Below are 8,368 nucleotides of genomic sequence, written 5' to 3' on the forward strand. Positions count from 1 at the left end.
GATGTATCGAAGACAATGGAGTGACTTCAAGAGGAGAGGCGGGGCGGGAATGTGGAGGGGAATCCATGGTCGATTGGAGAAGAGATAGGGGAAATGAAAATGTAGGGGGATTTAGGGTTTCGTGATTAGAGCGCTGGTGGAGAAGATGGGAGAGAGACGGCGAGAATGCCGGAAGAAATGGAGGATGAAGGGCGGTCGTGGGGGTGAAGAGTCGGGAAGTGGAGGTGGTGGGAATTTTTTTCGAAAATGAATGTGAATCGGGTTTGAGGAGACTGCATAAGGGGAAAATGATTTATGCATAACCTGTGCACTCTTTTGTACATGTTTCAAAAGGATTTAATTTTCAGAGAAGTGCTTATGCACAAGTGCATAGGTTATGCACTGTCCTTATGCATGTTTCGGTGACCCTGAAATGGTGAGGAGCGAAGTCATGCGGGAGTGCATAAGTTATGCACTCCCCTTATGCATCTCTCGGCAAGAATTGTTTTTCAGAAACTTGGGTCATGCAGATGTGCATAAGCTATGCACTCTGCTTATGCACTCTGCGCAATTTTTTTGAATTTTGGTTGGTGGTCATGCGAAGTGCATAAGCTATGCACTCGCTTATGCACTCTAGGTAGGTTTTGAAATTCAGAATTTTGGTTATGCGTATGCATAGGCTATGCACATTGCTTATGCAGTCTCGCAACTTTTGGGATTTTCTGTTTTCTGGTTATGCAGGAGTGCATAGGTTATGCACTCTGCTTATGCACTCTTCGGCTGAATTGATTTTTGGAGATCTTGGTTATGCAGAGGTGCATAACTTATGCACCTTCCTTATGCACCTTTCGGCAAGAATGATTTTTCTGGGTTTTTGGTCATGCAGAAGTGCATAGGTTATGCACTCTGCTTATGCAACCTTCGGCAGAATTGGAGCTTTGGAATTTTGGTTATGCAGAAGTGCATAGCTTATGCACCTTCCTTATGCAAACTTCGGCAGAGAGAGAAAATGAAGGATTTGAAGTTATGCAATTGTGCATAGGTCATGCACTCACCTTATGCAAGTTTTGACAGATATGAATTTTGACAAAATGAGGTTATGCAGAGTTGCATAAGCTATGCACTCTGCTTATGCACTTGCAATAAAGGTGAAAAATGGCAAGAATTGTGGTTATGCAGGATTGCATAAGCTATGCAGTTGCTTATGCACAAGTTAGCAAGATCAAGAATGCAATAGAACATGGATTGCAAGTGTGAAAAATACCCTAGAATGAGGAAATATAATTCCATGAAGCATAAACCATGAGAAGTTTCATCAAAAACACATCAATATATTCAAAGTTCATCAAAAGTGCATCACACAAGCATGTAAAAATGGATCCTACATAAAAGACCTTTGAGAGCTATGCCATTTTGACTCAAATTCTGCAAATCAACATTTGGCACATAAAACTCCATAAAATTTGCATGAAGTTGCATCTAACCACAAATGAGAAATGAACTCTCCAAGATTCGCCAAGAAAATGCAGCATTTCTACCTTGTATCCTACAACCCAAAGAAGCTCAAAACTGCAAAAATGACTCACTTACCACCATAATATCATTATAAGCACAAATATTAGAAAATTACCCACCCAACCTCACCAAAAACACATGTAATCTGCTGCAGATTTTATTGTTCTGCTCTGCATAAACCAGATAGCAATTTCAAAGCTTCACCAACCTTTCTCCATTGATATACATCCAACTTCATCAAAACATGAGCCATTTTGCTGCAGACACCCCTTTTTGCTGCAGAATGAACATTTACTCTGCATGAACTATAATTCAGCTCCTGCACAGAATATGCAAAGAAAAGCTTATCATTCTTTTGAAGGACTAAATTTGTCTAGTTAAGAATTAGTTCCCAAATAGTTCACCAGCCCTTCTTCATTGAATTACATCTACAAGAGACAAAATTTAACAATGTCAAAAATTGAATTTGGGGAGATTTAAGATAAAAACAAAATTAATGAAAATGAAAGTAAATCAACAAAAGCAAAATAAAAGGACTTGGGATGCCTCCCAAGAGGGCTAATTTATAGTCCTTAGCTGGACTTTTCATGAATTTCACTGAAAAGAGGTGAGGGATTGGAGAGCTTGTAACAGCTTGCTCCTAGTATTGGGTCTCCAGTTATGTAATGCTTCAATCTATGCCCATTGACCTTAAAATTCCCAGATTTTTCACTCCAAATTTCTATTGCTCCATAAGGGAAAACCTTAAAAACTCTATATGGACCAGTCCACCTTGACTTGAGTTTTCCAGGGAACAATTTCAATCTTGAGTTGAACAACAAAACTGAATCACCTTCTTTGAATTCCTTTTTCCTCAGATGCTTATCATGCCAAACTTTAGTTCTTTCTTTGTAAATACGGGCACTTTCATAGGCATCCATCCTCAATTCCTCAAGCTCATTAAGTTGTAACAACCTTTTCTCACCAAACTTGCTTAAGATCAAAATTCAAGGTCCGAATGGCCAAATATGCTCTATGTTCTAGCTCCATTGTAAATGACAAGACTTACCATACACCCACCTCAAGTGAGTAGTTCCTATAGGGGTTTTGTAGGCAGTCCTATATGCCCATAAAGCATCATCTAGTTTGATAGACCAATCTTTCCTAGAATTGTTCACTGTTTTCTCCAAAATATGCTTGAGCTCTCTGTTAGAAATTTCAACTTGTCCTGAAGTTTGAGGATGGTATGGGGTAGCTATCTTGTGCACTACACCATACTTCCTCATTAAGCTCTCAAATTGCTTATTACAAAAATGGGAACCCCCATCACTAATTATAGCCCTAGGAGCTCCAAATCTGCTCAAGACAAATTTTTTCAAAAATTTTACTACCACTCTAGCATCATTAGTTGGAGTTGCAATAGCTTCCACCCACTTTGACACATAGTCAACCCCAACTAAGATGTATCTATTACCATATGAAGGAGGGAATGGCCCCATAAAATCTATTCCCCAAACATCAAATAATTCCACTTCAAGAATATTATTTAGGGGCATTTGATCTCTTTTTGACAAATTTCCACTCCTTTGACATTTATCACAATCCAACACAAATTTCCTCACATCCTTAAAAAGATTTGGCCAAAAGAAACCAGCTTGCAAAATTTTACTAGCTGTCTTAGAGATGCCAAAATGTCCTCCATAATCAGAAGCATGGCAATGATGCAAAATACTCTGGATTTCCTCTTCAGGAATACATCTTCTAATTAGACCATCACAACATCTCCTAAAGAGTAAAGGATCATCCCATCTATAAAACTTCACTTCATGCAAGAACTTTTTCTTTTGTTGCCATGTCATACCTAGAGGTAATATTCCACAAGATAGATAATTCACAAAGTCTGCATACCAAGGTAGTTTAGCAACAAGAGAGAAAAGTTGTTCATCCAAGATAAACTCATCAATAGGATTTCATCCAATTCTTCACCATCCAATTTCAACCTACTAAGATTATCAAGAACTACATTTTCAGCCTTTCTTATCTCTAATCTCCAAATCAAATTCTTGTAGCATCGAATCCACCTAATGAGCCTCGGTTTGGCCTCCTTTTACTGAGCAACACCGATGGCTGCATGATCTGAAAATATAACCACCTTTGAGTCAATAATGTAAGGTCTGAACTTTTCCAATGCAAAGACAATTGCCAAAAATTCCTTTTCAGTTGTTGCAAAATTTGTTTGAGCCTCATCCAGTGTTCTACTAGCATAATAAATAGCATAAGCCTTTTGTCCTTTCTTTGACCAAGAACAGCCCCAATTGCATAGTTGCTAGCATCACACATAATTTCAAAAGGTAGGCTGCAATCGGGTGGTTGCATGATTGGTGCAAAGGATGAGAGCTTGCTTCAACTCGCAAAAGGCATCCAAACACTCTTGGTCAAATTCAAATGGTGTGTCATTACTTAACAAATTAGACAAAGGTTTAGCTATTTTAGAAAAATCCTTAATAAAGCGTCAGAGAACCCGGCGTGTCCTAGGAAACTTCGAATTCCCTTGACATTGGTAGGAGGAGCCATCTTCTCTATCACTTCAACTTTGGCTTTATCAACCTCTATTCCTCTGTTAGACACCAAATGTCCAAGCACTATCCCTTCCTGAACCATGAAATGACACTTTTCCCGCTTTAACACAAGGTCAAGATTCGCACATCGCTGCAAAATTTTAGAAAGGTTAGCCAAGCATATATCAAAAGAAGATCCATAAATGTAAAAATCGTCCATAAAAACCTCCATTATGTCTTCAATGAAATCTGAGAAGATTGCCATCATGCACCTCTGAAAAGTGGCTGGTGCATTACACAACCCAAATGGCATCCTTCTATAAGCAAAGGTTCCATATGGACAAGTAAAAGTGGTTTATCTTGATCATTTGGATGGATAGGGATTTGAAAAAACTCGAATATCCATCTAAATAGCAAAAGTAAGAATGCCTAGCTAGTCTTTCCAACATTTGATCAATGAAGGGAAGTGGAAAATGATCTTTTCTAGTGGCAACATTTAATTTTCTGTAATCTATGCACATTCGCCAACTAGTCACCGTTCTAGTGGGAATTAATTCATTATTTTCATTTTTGACCACTGTCATTCCACCCTTTTTTGGGACAACATGTACTGGGCTCACCCAAGTACTGTCTGAGATGGGATATATGATCCCTGCATCAAGCAACTTCAAAATTTCCTTTTTAACAACTTCTTTCATATTTGGGTTCAACCTCCTTTGATGTTCAATAGATGGTTTACAATTTTCTTCCAAACTGATTCTATGCATGCAAAAGTGTGGGCTTATTCCCTTAATGTCATCTATGGTGTATCCCAAAACTTTCCTAAATTTTCTCAACACTCTTAACAGCTTATCAGCCTCTAAAGTACTCAAGTTTGCATTTACAATTACTGGATAAGTGTTATTAGTGCCAAGAAATTCATACCTGAGCTGAGAAGGAAGTTGCTTAAGTTCTACCTTAGGTGCATCTTCTTCCTTGAATGATGATTGCTTAAATTCAGCTTTTTCCTTTTGTGTGAGTTGAAAAACTGGAGCAGAAATGAATGGTGGACTTCCCTCTAAGTGTTGAGTATATGCAGCTGCATGAGGGTTGTCATAGTCTATGCCTCCTCCATGAACCAAACAATTTTCAAGTGGATCTTCTGGATATTTTTTTCTGAAGTGTTCTTCAACCAGCTCATCAATAATATCAACTCTCAAGCAAGTATCAGCTTCAGAATGATGCTTTTTCATAGTGTTATTGATATTGAAAATTAACTGCTCTTCACCAACTCTAAGAGTAAGCTTTTCTCCTTTCACATCAATCAATGCTACTTCTGTAGCTAGAAATGGTCTCCCAAAGATAATTGTAATATTAGAATCTTCCTCCATGTCCAAGATGACAAAGTCAACAGTATATAGAACTTTCCAACCTTCAGGGGCACATTCTCCAAAATCCCTTCAGATACTTGATTGTTCTCACACCAATCAAGAGAAATGTGGGTTGGCTTTAGATCTCCCATGTTGAGCTTTTCATAGATAGAAAGGGGCATAAGGCTAACGCTGGCCCCTAAATCACATAGAGCTTTTGTAGAACAAGACTCTCCAATGTGGCATGGAATTGAAAAACTCCCTGGATCCTTAAGCTTTGGAGGAAGTTTCCTTTGGAGGATAGCACTACATTCTTCTCACAAAGCTACAGCTTTCATCATCTTCAAGTTTTCTCTTGTTTGAGAGAATTTCTTTCAAGAATTTTGCATAAGAGGGCATTTGTGAAAGAGCATCAACAAAAGGCACATTTATGTAAAGTTTCTTCAAAACCTCTAAGAACTTCCCAAATTGCCTATCAAGCTTGGCTTTGTGAAATCTTTGTGTAAAGGGAAGTTGTGGCGTGTAGGGCCTCAGGAGGTATATACTTCTCTTCTTTTTCTTCAAATTTCTCCTTACTCTCTTGTTTTTCACTCTCATCAGTTCCTTTTTCATTTTCTCTCTTCTCACTGTTTTCACTCTTCTCATCATTTATAACTTTACCACTTCTTAAAGTAATAGCTTGACAATGCTCTCTTGGATTTTCTGGTTGACTTGGAAGCTTTCCAAAAGATTTGGCACTTGAGGAAGATGCTTGTTGTGCAATCTGGTTTTCCAGCATTCTGTTGTGTGTTTGCATCTGTTCCAGCCTTGCTTTCACCTCTCTCATCTCCTCATCATGCTTATTTTGGTTGGCAAGAATCTGTTGCAATAAAGCTTCAGTGGTGGAATTTCGTTCTTGCTGTTTTGGTGGAGGGTTCATATTTTTCTGCTGAAAATTAGGCAATGGTTGCCTATTTTGCTGATATGGAACTTGACTTTGCTGTTGTGGTTGAAAATTCTGATTTTGAACTTGATTTTGCTGATTGCCCCATGAAAAGTTGGGATGATTCCTCCAATTTGGATTGTAAGTTTGAGAATAAGGATTCCCCATTTGCTTGTTTCCATAATTACCAACATATGCCGCTTGTTCTCCATAATCTACTCCACAGCTGGTAGTTTCCTCTGCATAAGCCACTTGTTGTGAACTTCCAGCTGATGATGTTGAACTAACCAACATACTCAAATCTTCCATCTTCTTAGCAAGGACATTTGTAAGTGCATCAAACTTTGCATTAATCATGTTGAATGGATCAAGATCATACATTCCAGCAGCTTGCCTTTTCTGAGTTGGAGCTGGTCCTCTTGGACTACTCCAAAGATGAGTATTCTTTGCAATTTTATCTAATAACTCATAAGCTTCATCTTCATGCTTTATAATAAATTCTCCTCCTGTTTGAGCATCAATAATTCCTCTGATTGCAGGAGTGACATTTGTGTAGAAATTCTGATTTATCATCCATTTTGGAATGGCATGATGTGGGCATAATCTTTCCAATTCCTTCCATCTCATCCATGATTCATAGAGAGTTTCATCTTCTCTTGGTCTGAAAGATGTCATTTGATTCCTCAGCTCTTGAGTTTTTCCAGGTGGAAAATATTGTGCAAGAAATGCATCAGTTAGTTGCTCCCAATTTGTAATGGAGTTGTGAGGTAAAGAATCAAGCCAATCCAATGCTCTATCTTTCAAAGAGAATGGGAATAGCTTCAATCTTGCTGCATCATCAGACACTCCAGGTTGTTTTTGCATGTCGCAAATCATAGCAAACTTCTTCAGGTGTGTGTGTGGATTTTCAGAAGGATGTCCTCCAAATTGAGAGTTTTGGATCATTTGAAGAACTCCAAAATCCATATAGTAGATGATTCAATCAATCCTTGGTATTGCTATCCTCTAGCACAAGTCATCAAAACGACGAAAACCATGATCCATCATACTTCCCTAGGCACGTTTGCATTAACAACTTCTTCCCTTGGGCTTCATTTTCATTGTTTTGACCATTTCCAAGATTACCAACACCAATTCTAATTCTTTCATCACCATATCCGCTTCTAATTCAGTTTCTCTCAAGGCTTCCTTCCTTTTTCTCGGTTTCTTTCTTGTTGGCCTTACAAAATTTCTCAATTTGTGGTTGAATAATAAGGATGTATCACTTGTGCTTCTAGCTCTTCTCATAAAAGATTAAGAGTACGAAAAGAACAAACAAACACAAAATGAAAAGATAACAGAGATAAAACAAAAAAACAACTAAAATAATCAAGAATTCAGTCTTAATCAAACAACTCCAAGAACGGCGCCAAAAACTTGTTGCGTCCCAACCGCAAGTGCACGGGTCGTACAAGTAGTATAGAAAAATATCGATCCCACGAGGAGTTGTGTTAATGATTGAATTTTTGATATAAAAGTTGACTAAATTGAAGTATTTATGAGATTAAAATGATGAATTAATGGGTAATGGAGTGTGAAATCTAATTGTGCAAAATTAATATTCTATTCAACAATGTATTAATTAAACTAAAATTGCATCAAATAGAAATAAGCAAGTTCAAATATGGCAATATTTAAATTGGCAAATGATTAAATTCGATTAGAAATTAACAATGGTAAAAAGGCGATTCCGGAGTTCGGGATTTCATATTCGAGCTATTTTGGGATTTTAAATTGGTTATCCAATCTTGTGAAACTAATGGGTTTTAAGGAGATTAATTCTTAAATCCTTTGAATTCCCTTTCGAGTGAGACAAAGAGTGCCTTAATCAAACTAATCCTACTTTCGTGGAGTTAGAATTAATTAAGACCCATTAAGTTCTTTAATTAATCTATGAATCCTCTTAATCCTTAGCCTATTTCTAGGTCTAAGTTAATTAAGTCCAATTTCCTGATTATCTATCACAAGGCCTTCTCCTTTCGGTGCTTCAACCATGGATTAAGAACATTACTCAATGGGATCCTACA

At 37.6% G+C, this 8,368-nt stretch overlaps 1 non-coding gene across 1 annotated transcript; it reads left to right on the forward strand.

Annotated features, from left to right (window-relative positions):
* The first annotated feature begins 6,885 nt into the window (after nucleotides 1–6,885).
* On the forward strand, nucleotides 6,886–6,992 carry LOC131179628 (small nucleolar RNA R71). The gene has a single exon (XR_009148518.1). It is a non-coding gene; the product is annotated as a small nucleolar RNA R71 (small nucleolar RNA).
* Nucleotides 6,993–8,368: the final 1,376 nt, after the last annotated feature.

This window comes from Hevea brasiliensis, chromosome 4 (assembly GCF_030052815.1).
Source record: "Hevea brasiliensis isolate MT/VB/25A 57/8 chromosome 4, ASM3005281v1, whole genome shotgun sequence".
Lineage (NCBI taxonomy): Eukaryota > Viridiplantae > Streptophyta > Magnoliopsida > Malpighiales > Euphorbiaceae > Hevea > Hevea brasiliensis.